The sequence below is a fragment of the Salmo trutta genome, chromosome 23, assembly GCF_901001165.1.
Source record: "Salmo trutta chromosome 23, fSalTru1.1, whole genome shotgun sequence".
In the NCBI taxonomy this organism is placed as follows: Eukaryota; Metazoa; Chordata; class Actinopteri; order Salmoniformes; family Salmonidae; genus Salmo; species Salmo trutta.
The window spans coordinates 47,053,744-47,071,312 of NC_042979.1; the positions used below are offsets into that span (position 1 = coordinate 47,053,744).

The following is a 17,569-nucleotide window of genomic DNA, read 5'->3' on the forward strand; positions in this document are numbered from 1 at the left end:
AAGGCTGTAATTGCTGCTAAAGGTGCTTCAACAAAGTACTGAGTAAAGGGTCTGAATACTTATGTAAAACTTTAACTACTTGCTACTTTGCAACTACTTAGCATGTTAGCTAACCCTTCCCCTAACCTTAACCGTAACTCTTCCTTTAACCTTAAAGTTAGCATTAGCCACCTAGCTAAAGTTACTCACAACAAACTTACATTTGTAGCATATTGTACATTTTGCTAATGAGTAACATACTGTACGAATTGCAATTCCTAACATATCATACGAAATGGGTGATGGACATCCACAAATTAAAACATACCATATGAAATGTTAGGGTTTGACCAACTATTTGTTTGCATAACCTATATAATATAACAAAGAAGCTATGCTATAATATTACGTTTATACTCTATATGATGAGAGCATACTGCTGTGTGAGAGGAAGGGGCTCATGGGATGTTGAGTCATATGGAAAGAATGCAGATGCTGTAAATCAGGGATATGGAAGAGCTTGTTAAAAGATATGGGCAGCAGGATATGGGTGAAATGTATATGCAGAGGGGTGTCGGGGTTTTAGAGAACTGTGCATTGTGCAGTCACAAGATAAATCGATTGCCAAAGATAATAACTACGCCCGGCAACAGGAGGCGTCTCGAGGTTGGGACCAACCTGCACGCCAACGGTAGGATGAGTAAGTTTAAACCACGATCATCCTCCCTCTGACAGGCCAGCAGTGAGTGGGAACTATCTCTGTCAGAGTAATGAGAAGCAAAGGATGTGAAACTCAGTTCTCTGTCTGCCCTGCGTGGTGACACAGCGACCCCGTATATACGAACATCATATTTACCATAAATGTGTTTGCATTAATTACAGTACAAAGAAATCAGAAGTTACTATGTGCTGACTATTTTGTTCTGATACCAGATTCGAATTGACGCGACCTAACAGAAACTTAACATATCATACTAAATATAGTGTTTCTGATTTATGTACAGAATAATACGGAATTCCAAACATGGTAGATGGCAAGGGGTGCCTTGAGAACCACACAGCAACTACCCTAAATACCTCCAGGCAATTAGCGTGACGCTAAATCATTTTACGGCGACATATCGAGGCCAATATCACTTAGTTACAGTGACTTACACACCACAGTGTGAGTGACAGGCTGAGCTGTGCTGCATGCGTCAGGTATGTTAACGCCTTCATCTGAGGCAACAGCACCGTTCCACCGGTAACACCCACACGTCAAACTGATCGTTCCAGCACCACGAGGATTCCGTTTACTTCTGAACTTGGACGCGCTCTCACGGTAAACGAAAAGGTAAGTCAAGAAGCGCATTTTTCTAACCAGATGGGGTCTATTTGAACTGATAAAGGACTGAACTTTCCCGCTTATATCAATAAGTAATCCTATACAGTTGCGTGTAACGTGTAAGAATTACAATTATGTTATGTCAATTAATATGATTTTATCAGCTATACACTTTGGAGTTTTTACATGCCAGACATCAAACTCTGGCTGAAATGTATAGTGATAGATTTTAACAAAGCGTTAAGTAATAAACCTTATCCTATGGCGTGTAGTGCATCTTTGAGATGTGGGTATTATTATATAATATTATTATTATTATTATAGTATTATTATAGGCCTTACGTTTGTTCTTAAATGGACTACTCTGCACTCTGTGATAACAGAATACCTTGACTAATACAAAGGTAATCAGAGGGAGAACACAGTCAGACGCCACATGGGCATGCTGTATGACACTATATAGGCCTATATGTTACCCGTCGAAAGATATTGTAACGACTCTGGGTTTATAACTGCTCCCTGCCTGTTTCATTACAATATCAATATGACAGTATAGGTTACCTGTCGAAAGATATATATATATATATATAAAACGTTATGTTTTAATTATTGAACGTGAAATAGCCTGGAAAAGTTATTCTGCTCGAGTTAAAAAGTTGTCGTTTTTTTGTTTTGACATTTGAATTGAACCTTCTTGTCATGACACATGGCAACCCTTGACTTTGTATAGTCTAGACATAGCTAGAGATGTTCTGCTCAAAGAGAGGCTAAACTGAAAAAGAGAGATTTGTTGATCTAGGATACCTGTAGGTATTGCAACAGACAGTGAAAGTGACTGGGTGAAAGTGAATGTGACTGGGTGAATGTGACTGGGTGAATGTGACTGGGTGAATGTGACAGTTAAAGTGACTGGGTGAATGTGACTGGGTGAATGTGACAGTTAAAGTGACTGGGTGAATGTGACTGGGTGAATGTGACTGGGTGAAAGTGACAGTTAAAGTGACTGGGTGAATGTGACTGGGTGAAAGTGACTGGGTGAAAGTGACAGTTAAAGTGACTGGGTGAAAGTGACTGGGTGAAAGTGACAGTGAAAGTGACTGGGTGAAAGTGACTGGGTGAATGTGACTGGGTGAAAGTGACTGGGTGAAAGTGACTGGGTGAAAGTGAAAGTGACGGTTGAAAGTGACAGTGAAAATGACTGGGTGAATGTGACTGGGTGAAAGTGACAGTTAAAGTGACTGGGTGAATGTGACTGGGTGAAAGTGACTGGGTGAAAGTGACAGTTAAAGTGACTGGGTGAAAGTGACTGGGTGAAAGTGACTGGGTGAAAGTGACAGTGAAAGTGACTGGGTGAATGTGACTGGGTGAAAGTGAAAGTGACGGTTGAAAGTGACAGTGAAAATGACTGGGGGAATGTGACTGGGGGAGAGTAGCATTTATATGGGAGAGAGAACAGCCTTTTCTGAGTCTCTCCTAATGATTAATGAGGGGGGACGTTCTTTTCTTTCACACAACCAGCCAAGAAAAGGAGTACACCGACCAGCTAAACTTGAATAGGACTAGTTTCTTAAAAAGCACTATATTCCTTTTATAGTACACTACTTTACACCAGAGCCAGGGGCCCTATGGGCTCTGGTCAAAAGCAGTGCGCTATATAGGGAATAGGGTGGGATTTGGGACGTTCTCTCTCTCTCTGTTGGCTGCTAATGCTGTACCCACCAGGGGATCTCTCTAACTCCTCATATCCTACTTTAATACACTGTTATTATTAACATGTACCAGAGATTAGTTTGAATGTAGTGGCCCCTTGTTTTTTGCCATTGCTTAGTTGAGAAGTTAATTAAGCGGTTGTAAAATAAATGTATTTTCAGTCTGTATCAGTAAAAGCATTTTGGAGTACATTGAACAGAAGTGGCTACTGTAGGCCTACTGTAGGCCTATACAGACAAGGCTACTGTAGGCCTGTACAGACAAGGCTACTGTAGGCCTGTACAGACAAGGCTACTGTAGGCCTATACAGACAAGGCTACTGTAGGCCTGCACAGACAAGGCTACTGTAGGTCTGCACAGACAAGGCTACTGTAGGCCTATACAGACAAGGCTACTGTAGGCCTGTACAGACAAGGCTACTGTAGGCCTATACAGACAAGGCTACTGTAGGCCTATACAGACAAGGCTACTGTAGGCCTGTACAGACAAGGCTACTGTAGGTCTATACAGACAAGGCTACTGTAGACCTGTACAGACAAGGCTACTGTAGGCCTATACAGACAAGGCTACTGTAGGCCTATACAGACAAGGCTACTGTAGGCCTATACAGACAAGGCTACTGTAGGCCTATACAGACAAGGCTACTGTAGGCCTGTACAGACAAGGCTACTGTAGGTCTATACAGACAAGGCTACTGTAGACCTGTACAGACAAGGCTACTGTAGGCCTGTACAGACAAGGCTACTGTTGGCCTATACAGACAAGGCTACTGTAGACCTATACAGACAAGGCTACTGTAGGCCTGTACAGACAAGGCTACTGTAGGCCTATACAGACAAGGCTACTGTAGGTCTATAAAGACAAGGCTACTGTAGGCCTATACAGACAAGGCTACTGTAGGCCTATACAGACAAGGCTACTGTAGACCTGTACAGGTCATGCAGTAGCAGCTTGGAAAAATGAACAGTATTTCAGGAAAACCTATGGTAATCCAAAGTACCATGCTGTTGTTTTCAGCGCTAATGATGAGATATGGTGAGAATTATTTGTCAAGGATGAAGACTCCTGAAGAAGTGAAAAGACAAAAGCGTGATTATATCCGTCAACACAAATTTGTGGTTTTCGTTAGACTGTTACTGAGTAAGACTGGTTGGTAAGCACATCAATAGTTCTCCATTCCATTCCCACAGGAAGGAAGAGATAGGCCTACCAGCAAACCGCGCATATATCTGAGACTCCCTCCCTCCCTGATACCTACCCGCCTAAATTACTGTAGAGCAGAGCTATGCAATCAATCAAGATTTAGGTGATTTCAAGTATTAGCACTATGCAAACACAAACAGTCCCACGACACAGGAGGGAGAAAGAAGTTGCAACTTCCTCCATGATCACGTCATCATCACCTGGCAGGTTACTGTTTTTTTTGTTGTTGTTTTTGTCCAAACAGAAGCCCGGGGTAACTAGGTCTGGAGGATCCTTTTGTTCTCCAGTCAGTCAAAGGTGACTGTTCTTTACATATGAAGTGCACTGTTGTTAGCATTTGAGGAATAAAACCATACGTACATCTCACCTTGTTCAGAGGATTTCCATATTTAGGTCAACACCTGAAACCCCACCTCTTTAAGGAATGCCTGCGATAGGATATAGTAATCCTTCTACCCCTCCAAAAAAAAAAGATATAGATGTACTATTGTAAAGTGGTTGTTCCACTGGATATCATAAGGTGAATGCAACAATTTGTAAGTCGCTCTGGATAAGAGCGTCTGCTAAATGACGTAAATGTAAATGATTTAAGTTTACATTAACTGTCAAATAGTACTGGAAGAGGTGTGTTGTAATGTACAGATACAATTATCTCAGCTCACCCCCTGAACACTTCCTCCATTACTTCCTCTAGAAATGCAAACATTCATTTTGTGTCGGGTGACACAAAGGAACAGACAGCTAACTGTTCATATGCTAACAGACAGCTAACTGTTCATATGCTAACAGACAGCTAACTGTTCATATGCTCACAGACAGCTAACTGTTCATATGCTAACAGATAGCTAACTGTTCATATGCTCACAGACAGCTAACTGTTCATATGCTAACAGACAGCTAACTGTTCATATGCTAACAGACAGCTAACTGTTCATATGCTCACAGACAGCTAACTGTTCATATGCTAACAGACAGCTAACTGTTCATATGCTAACAGACAGCTAACTGTTCATATGCCAACAGACAGCTAACTGTTCATATGCCAACAGACAGCTAACTGTTCATATGCTAACAGACAGCTAACTGTTCATATGCTAACAGACAGCTAACTGTTCATATGCTAACAGACAGCTAACTGTTCATATGCTAACAGACAGCTAACTGTTCATATGCTAACAGACAGCTAACTGTTCATATGCCAACAGACAGCTAACTGTTCATATGCCAACAGACAGCTAACTGTTCATATGCCAACAGACAGCTAACTGTTCATATGCTGTTCATATGCATACATTTAAAAAAAAAAAAAAAATTGTACTGGCCCCCCGTGGGAATCAAACCCCCAACCCTGGCGTTGCACACACCATGCTGGCGTTGCAAACACCATGCTCTACCAACTGAGTCACAGCTCTAGGCTTTGTAATGCAATACTTTTACCCTCGTGCAGGGGGGAACACAATTCATTGAATAAAAACTATTTTCGGCAGTTTCAGTTATGGTATCTAAATCACATTTGAAGCTACTTGTCAGTTTTTTAGTTTTTTTTAAAATACTAGTCAACCACAGTGACCATGAGAGGACAGAGAGACTAAAGTGGGAAAGATGTACAGTAAGTATGTAGAGACTGAGGGTGTCTGCTGGGCTGGTATGTAGAGAATGAGGGTGTCTGCTGGGCTGGTATGTAGAGAATGAGGGTGTCTGCTGGGTTGGTATGTTGAGAATAAGGGTGTCTGCTGGGTTGGTATGTAGAGAATGAGGGTGTCTGCTGGGTTGGTATGTAGAGAATAAGGGTGTCTGCTGGGCTGGTATGTAGAGAATAAGGGTGTCTGCTGGGCTGGTATGTTGAGAATAAGGGTGTCTGCTGGGTTGGTATGTAGAGAATAAGGGTGTCTGCTGGGTTGGTATGTAGAGAATAAGGGTGTCTGCTGGGTTGGTATGTAGAGAATAAGGGTGTCTGCTGGGTTGGTATGTAGAGAATGAGGGTGTCTGCTGGGTTGGTACTGTATGTCAGCGTTACTTTAGAATAGGAATAGGAATATGCGAAACACACTGGACCCTAGAAGGACATAGCTGAATAATATGTTAGTTTCAGTCAGATCCAGTTAGTTCACGTCGTAGACCTATCCATACATGGAGGGTGATGTAACAATTCCCACTGTAGGATGAACTGCAAAAATTTGACATACAGCACTATATATGTTGATGCACCATTTATAGAGTATGACATACGCTTATAAGTGATTTGTGAAGCTTTAATGTAGTGCTTATGAAGCCTTAATGTATGCTATCTAATACCTTTATAAATTGTACATGGGACCGGTCCATCCTCCTTAATGTCGTTATCTGTGATGTCAGGGATATTTTTTAGATTACACACCAGCAGGAATTCAATCACGGACCATATTTATTTATCAGTGGTGTAGCTAGATGATGTGTAGGTGGACATTGGACGGAATTCTGTTATACAATGTGCAGTTACATAATAGGGAATCGTGCGTGTTAAATCATTCTTTAAGTGTGAGATTGTTTACATAGGAGTTTGTTTTGGCCTGTTACTATCTTATCTTTTATCAACTAATAGTCTTGCATAGACTTGCCCATCTCTCTGTCAGATACTGAATATGAAACTAAACCAACCGCCACACTGTGTTGTCACCTCATGGCGTATCTAGCCTCAGAATTCATTAGGGATGTAGGCTGAGTCTCAAATGGCATCCTGTTCCCTATATAGTGAACTACTTTTGACCAGAGCCTTATGGGTCCTGGTCAAAAGTAGTGCACTACGTAGGGAATAGGATGCCATTTGGGATGTAGCCTTTAGTCTTCGTTTTGTTTTAGTGTTGGATTGTCATCAGTCACCTTCTCTATCTAACTCTGATGCAGGGTAAGAGGGTAGCTAGTTTGAACCACACTTCCTGCTGTTGTTGATTTGCACATACTTCCTTACTCTTTTAGGGCCCTTAATCCTCTTGGTTCCTGGAGGAACATAGGGCCCTTAATCCTCTTGGTTCATGGAGGAACATAGGGCCCTTAATCGTCTTGGTTCCTTGAGGAACATCGGGCCCTTAATGCTCTTGGTTCCTGGAGGAACATAGGGCCCTTAATCCTCTTGGTTCATGGAGGAACATAGGGCCCTTAATGCTCTTGGTTCCTGGAGGAACATAGGGCCCTTAATCCTCTTGGTTCATGGAGGAACATAGGGCCCTTAATGCTCTTGGTTCCTGGAGGTAGAGCTCTGCTCCCCAACCCGAGCCCGATGGGCCACGACATTATACATCAGGTTAGGGCCGGTTAGAGCCTGTTTATTCATCAATAACTAGGGTACGAGTAGGGCTTGGGTATCACTGAATTGATCATTAACATTTTGAAGCTGAGCCCGTTTGCTTGTGCTCTGCTGCACAGTACATATCATGGTGTAATAAGTACTTCAACCTCGCCAAATATAAGACCAGAACATTGTCCGAGTCCACAGGAGAGATTATTCTACCTAAAATAATAACGTGCCTTGAGTTTTGACAGAGTTTAGAGTGATGAAAGGTAGCTAGTTTTTCAGCTAACTGTTCTCTGTCTCGTCATTGAGCGGAACAGCAAGCAGAGTCGTTGCTATGGATAGTCATACAAGCAGAGTCATGAACAGAGCGCATGCAGCGCAGGGAGCGAGGGACAGATAGACAAGCAACTAAAGGATACTAAAGGAGGAAGTTATTTCTGATTCCGGGTTTGGGCAGGGCCTGGCAGAAGCAATCGGTCGTGGGTAGGGTAGGGCCTGAACATCGCGGGCATGGGTAGGGCTTAAAATTCATGCCCGTACAGAGCTCTACTTGGAGTAACATAGGGCCTTTACTAAAGATCTCCAACTCTGCCAGACTTGGGCTACTTTTCTTGCTTCTGGCCATAGACAAGTGGATGGTTTTGAGTTTGGCTGTTACACTTTGTACATACTGTAGGTTTAACTCACTTCGAGAACTTGTTTCGCAGACGTCATTGCAACGTGTTGGTAATAACAATGCAGACAACTCATCAAGCAGTTCTCTCTAGTATTTGAATAGTTGGAAAAGAGAAATGTGTTTGTTCTATTGGAGTCTATCATCTTCAGCTGTTTGTGTTCTTCAGTTCTTTTGGCATCTGAAAGAAGTTGACGTCCCTCCAGCTGTTTATGACTGATGAAGCTGGGTTTGGGTGGGTGGGTGGGTGGGTTTGGTGGTAGTGTTGCTATTCCAGTTATACGAGTGTGTACCCCGAGAAACCTCAGGTTGGTGGGGTAACACCGACAGTTTTTCTGAGTTGAAGTTTGAGTGGAGCAATGGAGGATGGGAGAGGAAGTGGGTGAGCGTGCCCATCCCTAGTGCTCAACCCTGTATAGACCTGAGACCTGGCAACGTCTTCAAGTACTAAAAAACACAGGATATGTCCGTCTCTAGAGAGTCTAGACTCTGCCTATGTGATTATCTGTGTGTTTACACCGTGTCATCAAACGCCAAGCCCACAGACCAGACGAGGCCATCTTTCATCAGACTCTCGGAGATCCTTAAAGACTTTAAGAAAATAGAGACAATCCTGAACATGGAACTAATTGACTGTGTAGCTCTCAGCTTTGTAAACATGTGTCTGCACTTGTTAGGGCATAGCCTATTCGCTCTTCTAATCTCTGACCCTTTTGTTTACTTGTTAGCTTAGCGTTTAACTGACAAGATCATATACAATTAAATGGCCCGTAATAAAAAAGTCAGTACAGAATTTTCCAAACTATTAGCAGTGTCACGTCCTGACCATGGAAAGCTGTTATTTTCTATGGTAGAGTAGATCAGGGCGTGACAGGGGGGGTTTTCTAGTTTAGTTTTTTCTATGTTGTTATGTTCTAGTTTTGTATTTCTATGTTGGGTTGTTCTAGTTTTTGTATTTCTATGTTGGGCTTTGTTTGAGATGATCTCCAATTAGAGGCAGCTGGTCATCGTTGTCTCTAATTGGAGGTCATATATAAGTTGGTGTTTGTCCCACCTGGGTTTGTGGGAGATTGTTTTTGAGTTAGTGTATGTTTCACCTCTGCGTCACGGTTTGTTGTTTTTTGTCATTCAGTTTATTTATGTATTGCATAGTTTCACAGTATAAATAAAATGTGGAACGACACACACGCTGCACTTAGGTCCGCTCATTCCTACGACAAGCAGCAGCTGTTCAAAGCCTTACATATGGAGTCAACAACAATTTGACATTGTTTCCCATAAAGGGAGTTTGGATTTTCCATCCGATTGTTGGGTTCAGATTTTAACTGTGTTTGACACTATGTCATTGCCAATGTTTTTAAACATCACAGATATCATATACACCTTACCGCCTCTTCGTCAAGCACAGATAATCACACAGCCTTTAATAAGTGTGTGGTGTGCTCTGTTATTGGTTGTAGTGTTTATATCTTATCAGTAGTCAATGTCCACTGCCGTGACAGGGAGTGGTTCCTCTGCAGAGTTAGATTACCTTAGCTTCTGTATGGCACAGGCTAGAGCCCAGCCAGATACACCTAGCTAGCTTCTGTACGGCACAGGCTAGAGCCCAGCCAGATACACCTAGCCAGCTTCTGTATGGCACAGGCTAGAGCCCAGCCAGATATACCTAGCTATGGTTCACGTTGTTTTATTTAACTTGGCAAGTCAGTTAAGAACAAATTCTTATTTACAAAGATGGCATACCAGGGAACAGTGGGTTAAAAGCCTTGTTCAGGGGCAGAAGGACAGATATTTTTTATCTTGTCAGCTGGGGGATTTGATCTAGCAACCTTTATGGTTACTGGCCCAACGCTCCAACCACTAGGCTACCTGCCGCTCCACAGCAGCACAGGCCAGAGCCCTGCCATTTATGGGGAATAGTTTATTGATACACCTGAGCTACAGATGTAGGATCTTCATTTGATCACCCTGTTGCAGGGGAACTTTCTTGCAATGCAGGAAAAGTAAAACCTGTAGTGTATTTTAGGTTTAAAAAGGCTTCTGAAGTTTCCACTTTGAAGTTTTGGACTTGATCTTCCCTTACGAAAAATGTATCAACCCCTTCAAAAATGACCATTAATTATAATCCACATAATAACTAACATTTCCTGTTGCTGCGGGATTATTTTCTTGCTGTAGCAAACTGTCTCAAATTTAGTTCCTACATCTGTATGCCTCACAGTCGGCTGTGATCCCTCATGCCTAAATAAACTCCCCTCCTTGCATTCAGTTACCAGGATTTATAGCTAATTTCATGTCATTTTACTCATTCTGCCACGGGGCAGAGAGGGAAATGAGCAGTTTTACAGCTAATTTCCTGCAATTCTACACATTTTGCCATAAGGTTGAGAGAAATGTTAGTAGTTTTTATTGTGGTATCTGAATGAGAGTGAACCCCCCCCCTAATCCCGCTACACTAATTTACCAATCTACATCATTTTTCTTTTCTGACATGGGTTAATTATTGAGTAACTCAGTAGCCATGTTTCTTTCCACCGTTTTTTATGCAAGTGAAGTCATATCATATAAAAAAACAAATAAATGTTTCAGTATAATTTTATAAATGCAGACAGATCATTTGTTTGTGATCTTTTTTTGTGTCAGTAACATTCATTCTGCGAGAAATGGCAGTGGAAATGCCTTTATGTGCAAATATTGATATAATAACCATCATATCAAAGTAAACTTGGAGTCATGTGATCCTCTCACTACGACTCGGGGAAACCATGCAATTTATAGCAGTGTTTATTAGGCTACAGATGAAATTATTTATAAACTTCACAAGGGTGGTGAAAGTGCACGGTGATCCTTCATGCTCCTTTCCAATAAATATAGAGGGTCTGATTCTGGTGACATGACGATCGATGCTTGACTGATGTTTTGACAAATAAACATAAAAATGTAGACTAGCCTTCCTGCACTGTATCTACCAGCTGTTGGCTAGAGCTCACCTGCCAAGACCAGAGTAGGCCTGTGACAAAACCATCGGTGAAAATACGATGGAAACACATTGAACTTTTGATTTTTATTCGGGACATGATAACTTAAGCACTGATTTTTATCTGCAACAAGTATGTTTGGTAGAAACACACTTGTGGGAAAATATGAATATTGTCTTTATGCAGATTCTAGAATATTTGCATGAAAATCTGTCACCGATTGGATGGAGTAATTCTGCTTTGAATGTTGATAAACTGATAAACTGATAAACCACTCCCTGTCACGGCAGTGGACATTGTCTACTGATAAGATATAAACACTACAACCAATAACAGAGCACCCCACACACTTAAAGGCTGTATGATTATCTGTGCTTGACAAAGAGGTGGTAAGGTGAAAATGGCTCTTGAATGTTTTGCTACACCTACTGGAGATGCTCTTCTTTGTATACACCCAATGATTATTCTATTGTCGTCCGACATTAAACTTGTTGTTGTCGTTATGAAAGAGTATAAACAGAAAAATGACAGCAGCCTGGTATTTTAACACCAATAAACCCATCTGTTAAAAATGAACTTAGTATATGTCAATCTACCAAACCAGGCAACTAAAAGCAACTTTCTAAACAATGTTTTGGTTTCTTTCTAGCTTTAAGTTAGCTGGATAGCCAGTTCAAATAACGACCATATCATACAGCTGACAAGGTCTTCACTTTAGCTCATTTGTATGAATTATTACTGGAAAAATAAACTCACGGCAAGATCATTAGTTACAATGTTAATGTCAAGCTAATTACAGAAAATAGCTTAGGGTTGGGAGTGTGACGAAATAAAAGCAGGTCATTCTACCGGAGAATGTTAGAATTTGGACTCTGTCTCATTGGCCTAACGTTATATCCTAATTTGACTTTGGTGCAGGTCATGTCTTCACATTACCGTCTCTGGTAAACACAAACTATATCAAATAAAATCAAAGTTTATTTGTCATAAGCACAGAATACAGAAGGTGTAAACGGTACAGTGAAATGGTTACTTGCATAGTGGAGTCTTTAGTTTAGACATGTAGCTAGCTAGCTAGCTAAGCAATTAACCGTAATCCCAACTCATAACGTTACTAACCTGCATGAAACTACGGGTAGCTAAGGCTAACCAACTAGGTTCGATTACGCTATAGCTGTCAATGCAAATGGCTCTGAGATACAAATAATAGTACTACCCATATCATACACGTAATGTTAGCTAGCGAGCCAGCCAGCTAACCTTAGCTCGCTAGCTAACAATAAGCGTTAACATGCAAATGAAAATGACTTTCTGACTTAATTAGAAATGTATAATATCAGAAAATGTAGCTAGACTCTTCCCATGTACATGGACGCTTCTCCCTATCTGTCACGGATGCCATGGTTGCCTTTAGATTGAAGATGTAATCCAGAGACAGGTGTTTTATACAACAGCCTTCTGTGTTCTCTTTTCGACTCAGTCCGCATATTTGCAATCAAATGCCAGAATATTCTCTGTCTACTTAGCTATCATACTCATCTTCCGCCGGGCATTCCACTGATTTCAAAACTTGGTCAACTTCTTCTGTGACAACCCCTAACCTCCACCCTCCACCCTTCCCCTACCCTCCACCCTCCCCCTACCCTCCACCCTAACTCTACCCTCCACCCTACCCCTACCCTCCACCCTACCCTTTTTCCTCCATCCTACCCTCCACCCTCCCCCTACCCTTTTTCCTCTACCCTACCCTTTTTCCTTCACCCTACCCTCCACCCTACCCCTACCCTCCATCCTACCCTTCACCCTCCACCCCACTTCCACCCTACCCCTACCCTCCACCCTACCCTTTTCCCTCCACCCTACCCTCCACCCACCCTACCCTCCATCCTACCCTTCACCCTCCACCCCACTTCCACCCTACCCCTACCCTCCACCCTACCCTTTTCCCTCCACCCTACCCTCCACCCATCCCTACCCTCCACCCTACCCCTACCCTCCATGCTACCCTTCACCCTCCACCCCACTTCCACCCTACCCCTACCCTCCACCCTACCCTTTTTCTTCCACCCTCTCTTATTTGTGTCTGGAAGTAGCAAGCTAGCCAACTTTAGCCGTTTGCCTGCCACAAGCATACATTGTTGGCAGGCAAGATGCAGAAGGACGAGTAGGCTACAATTCCCCATTGTTAATCAGTGAAATTTTGACGGCCAACTAGCTGAAAAAGTTTGAGAGGGTTTATCAAATGTTCTTTCGTTAGAGTTTAGCTCATCTTTCTCTGGCTAGCGTTAGTTGTTGATCTTGTTGTTGATGTGTATAACTGAGTGAGAGAGAGAGCCTACCTTTTCATGGTTGTTTAATCAATAAGACAGTAAAGTTCCCAAATGTAAGAGGACTCCCGTGGTATTTTGTGACATATTTGCAGAAATCCATTCAGCTTTTGGTGAATGTGTTCTAACGATATAAGGTCACGCTGTTGTTACTGATGGCAGTAAAGCAGGTCCTACTGCTGTAAACACACAGTTCAGTTCATAGTGAATGATGGCAGGCCCTACTGCCTGTTAACACACAGTCCAGTTCAAAGTGAATGATGGCAGGTCCTACTGTAAACACACAGTCCAGTTCATAGTGAATGATGACAGGTCCTACTGTAAACACACAGTCCAGTTCATAGTGAATGATGACAGGTCCTACTGTAAACACACAGTCCAGTTCATAGTGAATGATGACAGGCCCTACTGCCTGTAAACACACAGTCCAGTTCATAGTGAATGATGTCAGGTCCTACTTCCTGTTAACACACAGTCCAGTTCATAGTGAATGATGACAGGCCTGTGTGGCAAATGGCTTGTTTGCATATAGACCTACTGTAGCTCTGATTGGCTATACTGCACCGGTTTGCGTAGACTCTGGTCCTGGACGAGGCAGATTGTCACGTCCTGACCAGTATAAGGATTATTTGCTATTGTAGTTTGGTCAGGACGTGGCAGAGGGTATTTGGTTTATGTGTTTCGGGGTGATGGTTTATGTAGTAGGGTGTTTGATTTATTATTTCCGGGTTTTGGTCTATGTTCTATGTTTTGTATTTCTATGTTCTTTCTGGTTTGTGGTATTTCTATGTGTAGGTTAATGGGGGTTGGACTCTCAATTGGAGGCAGGTGCTTTCTCGTTGCCTCTGATTGAGAGTCCTATATATGGGTAATTGTTTGGTGTAGTGTTGTGGAAGATTGTTTCTTGTTTTGCCTGTGTGAGCATGACAAGACTGTTTTGTTGTTTGTGCGTTCTTCGTTTTGTTATTTTGGTGTTCTCTTTATTTAAAATAAATAACAAGATGAGCATCCACATTCCTGCTGCGTTTTGGTCCTCTATTCCCGACGACAACCGTTACACAGATGTTTTTATTAGGTTTTATTTACTGCAGTGTCTATTAATTGTCAAGACGCACTGCTGCTTTCTCACTCTATATTGCTATAGAATTTTCACCTTCGTATACATAATTCCCAAACATTCTTAAGAATTTATAAATACTTGAACATGACCTATGCTCGCTTATCAGAATATGTTTAAAAAGTGTCATATTCTTACAGGGGGTATATATATATATATATGTTTTTACAAGATGTTGTGCTGCAACAGTGCTCTCAGTTCCACTTTATTCAACCCATAGCAACGTTCCCATGGTCGCAGAGATTTTATTCAAGGTAAACGATGCGTATGTCGACTCAATCGGAAAAAACATAGACGTTTTATTTTAACTTGGATCTTCCAGCGATACGGATTGAAATCCAGCCCTTCAGTAACCCCTCTATCTAAAGAAATGAGAGGGACTAGCATGCAAAGTCTACATACTGTAGATTACAATGTCGTCTTTCGTAGAAATTACAGTCTTGGAAGAATGACTGTAACCTACCTACCTACCTGACAGACAAAAATGTACTGTGGTTTTAGTCTGTGCTATAATGGTTTTAAAGCTGTCGGGGTTTTAGTGGTGATTACTCTACCGTGTTAGACCAGAGGTTATCCTGGGTCTCTCTCTCTCTCTCTCTCTCTCTCTCTCTCTCTCTCTCTCTCTCTCTCTCTCTCTCTCTCTCTCTCTCTCTCCTCCCTGTTCCATACCCATCCAAGTATTTACAGTGTATGTTAAAGATCAACTTAAAAGGTAGGAAGACCCTGTTTTAGCTCATTAGCCAACCAAAAAAGACACATTGTTAAACCGAGGGTCCTTTTTAAACGTACTGTTAGTTAATCATCCCTTAAAACACTGAAGACTGAAAACGTCCTGAAAGAACGACGGAGATTAGTGATGAAAGGTGACTGACTAGAGACTAACTTCACACACTAACAGGCAGGAAGCCTAGTTACAGCACTTAGTCCCAAACACGTTTCATTTTCCTACGTTTTTCAAGGTACCAAAGTGCCTTGTATGGAAAGGGAAGTCATTGTGACTTTTTTTGCTTGGCACGTGCTTCCTGTACGCTTTTCAGATATCACTGTCGTAAAGACCAACTTCCAACTTCCACATTCCAAGCTCATCACGGTTCTGATAACGTTTTATGAGGGGCAAGTTATGAGGGGCAAGCTATGAGGGGCAAGCTATGAGGGGCAAGCTATGAGGGGCAAGCTATGAGGGGCAAGTTATGAGGGGCAAGCTATGAGGGGCATGAGGGGCAAGCTATGAGGGGCAAGCTATGAGGGGAAAGTTATGAGGGGCAAGTTATGAGGGGCAAGCTATGAGGGGTAAGTTATGAGGGGCAAGCTATGAGGGGCAAGCTATGAGGGGCAAGCTATGAGGGACAAGCTATGAGGGGCAAGCTATGAGGGGCATGAGGGGCAAGCTATGAGGGGCAAGCTATGAGGGGCAAGTTATGAGGGGCAAGCTATGAGGGGCAAGTTATGAGGGGCAAGCTATGAGGGGCAAGTTATGAGGGGCATGCTATGAGGGGCAAGCTATGAGGGGCAAGCTATGAGGGGCAAGCTATGAGGGGCAAGCTATGAGGGGCACGCTATGAGGGGCAAGTTATGAGGGGCACGAGGGGCAAGCTATGAGGGGCAAGCTATGAGGGGCAAGCTATGAGGGGCAAGCTATGAGGGACAAGCTATGAGGGGCAAGTTATGAGGGGCAAGCTATGAGGGGCAAGCTATGAGGGGCAAGCTATGAGGGGCAAGTTATGAGGGGCAAGCTATGAGGGGCAAGCTATGAGGGGCAAGCTATGAGGGGCAAGTTATGAGGGGCAAGCTATGAGGGGCAAGTTATGAGGGGCAAGCTATGAGGGGCAAGCTATGAGGGGCAAGCTATGAGGGGCAAGCTATGAGGGGCAAGCTATGAGGGGCAAGTTATGAGGGGCAAGTTATGAGGGGCAAGCTATGAGGGGCAAGTTATGAGGGGCAAGCTATGAGGGGCAAGTTATGAGGGGCAAGCTATGAGGGGCAAGTTATGAGGGGCATGCTATGAGGGGCAAGCTATGAGGGGCAAGTTATGAGGGGCAAGCTATGAGGGGCAAGCTATGAGGGGCAAGCTATGAGGGGCAAGCTATGAGGGGCATGAGGGGCAAGCTATGAGGGCAAGCTATGAGGGGCAAGCTATGAGGGGCATGAGGGGCAAGCTATGAGGGCAAGCTATGAGGGGCAAGCTATGAGGGGCATGAGGGGCAAGCTATGAGGGGCAAGCTATGAGGGGCAAGCTATGAGGGGCAAGCTATGAGGGGCAAGCTATGAGGGGCAAGCTATGAGGGGCAAGTTATGAGGGGCAAGTTATGAGGGGCAAGCTATGAGGGGCAAGCTATGAGGGGCAAGCTATGAGGGGCAAGCTATGAGGGGCAAGCTATGAGGGGCATGCTATGAGGGGCAAGCTATGAGGGGCAAGCTATGAGGGGCAAGCTAAAGGGTCTCTCTACACCCTGGAATAGTTTACTGAATCGATGGACAGATAAGACAGATAAGAGCTGGTGCAGAGTTGTTGGCGACTGTTTCGTGTATCTGACTCTTTTATGATGGATTTTATGCATCCAAAATGTCACCCTATACCCTACGTAGTGCGCTACGCTGACCCAGATGGGCCTGTGTTGGGTAAAAGTTTATTACCAGTGTAATAAGTGATCAGTCATAAGAAGAGACATCAGCTGTGCTGCTTCTCCACAGAGAGAAAATCTATATATTCTTTTGTTGCTCTTGAAAAAGAGGAAGTAGGTTTCAGGTTCAAATGCTGGGATGGGTTTGTGACGCAGACGGGAGCGTAGAGAGGGGAGAGGTGAGACTGGAATCTGAAGTCAAATGTCTACTGTTTGCTGATCCAATCTGGTGCTTCCGTCCCCAACCAAGGAGGGCCTACAGCAGCACCTAGATCTTCTGCACAGATTATGTCAGACCTGGGCCCTGGCAGTAAATCTCAGTAAGACCAAAATAATGGTGTTCCAAAAAAGGTCAATTTCCCAGGA

The 17,569-nt window shown here is 43.1% G+C and overlaps 1 protein-coding gene across 2 annotated transcripts in view; it reads left to right on the forward strand.

Annotated features, from left to right (window-relative positions):
* The first annotated feature begins 1,156 nt into the window (after positions 1-1,156).
* Positions 1,157-17,569, forward strand: part of LOC115160160 (cingulin-like protein 1) — an 85,197-nt gene continuing 68,784 nt past the window's right edge. For both annotated transcript variants that reach the window (XM_029710532.1, XM_029710531.1), the window contains exon 1: positions 1,157-1,312. The gene's annotated coding sequence lies outside the window, so the exon portion shown is untranslated. The remainder of the gene's footprint in view (positions 1,313-17,569) is intronic.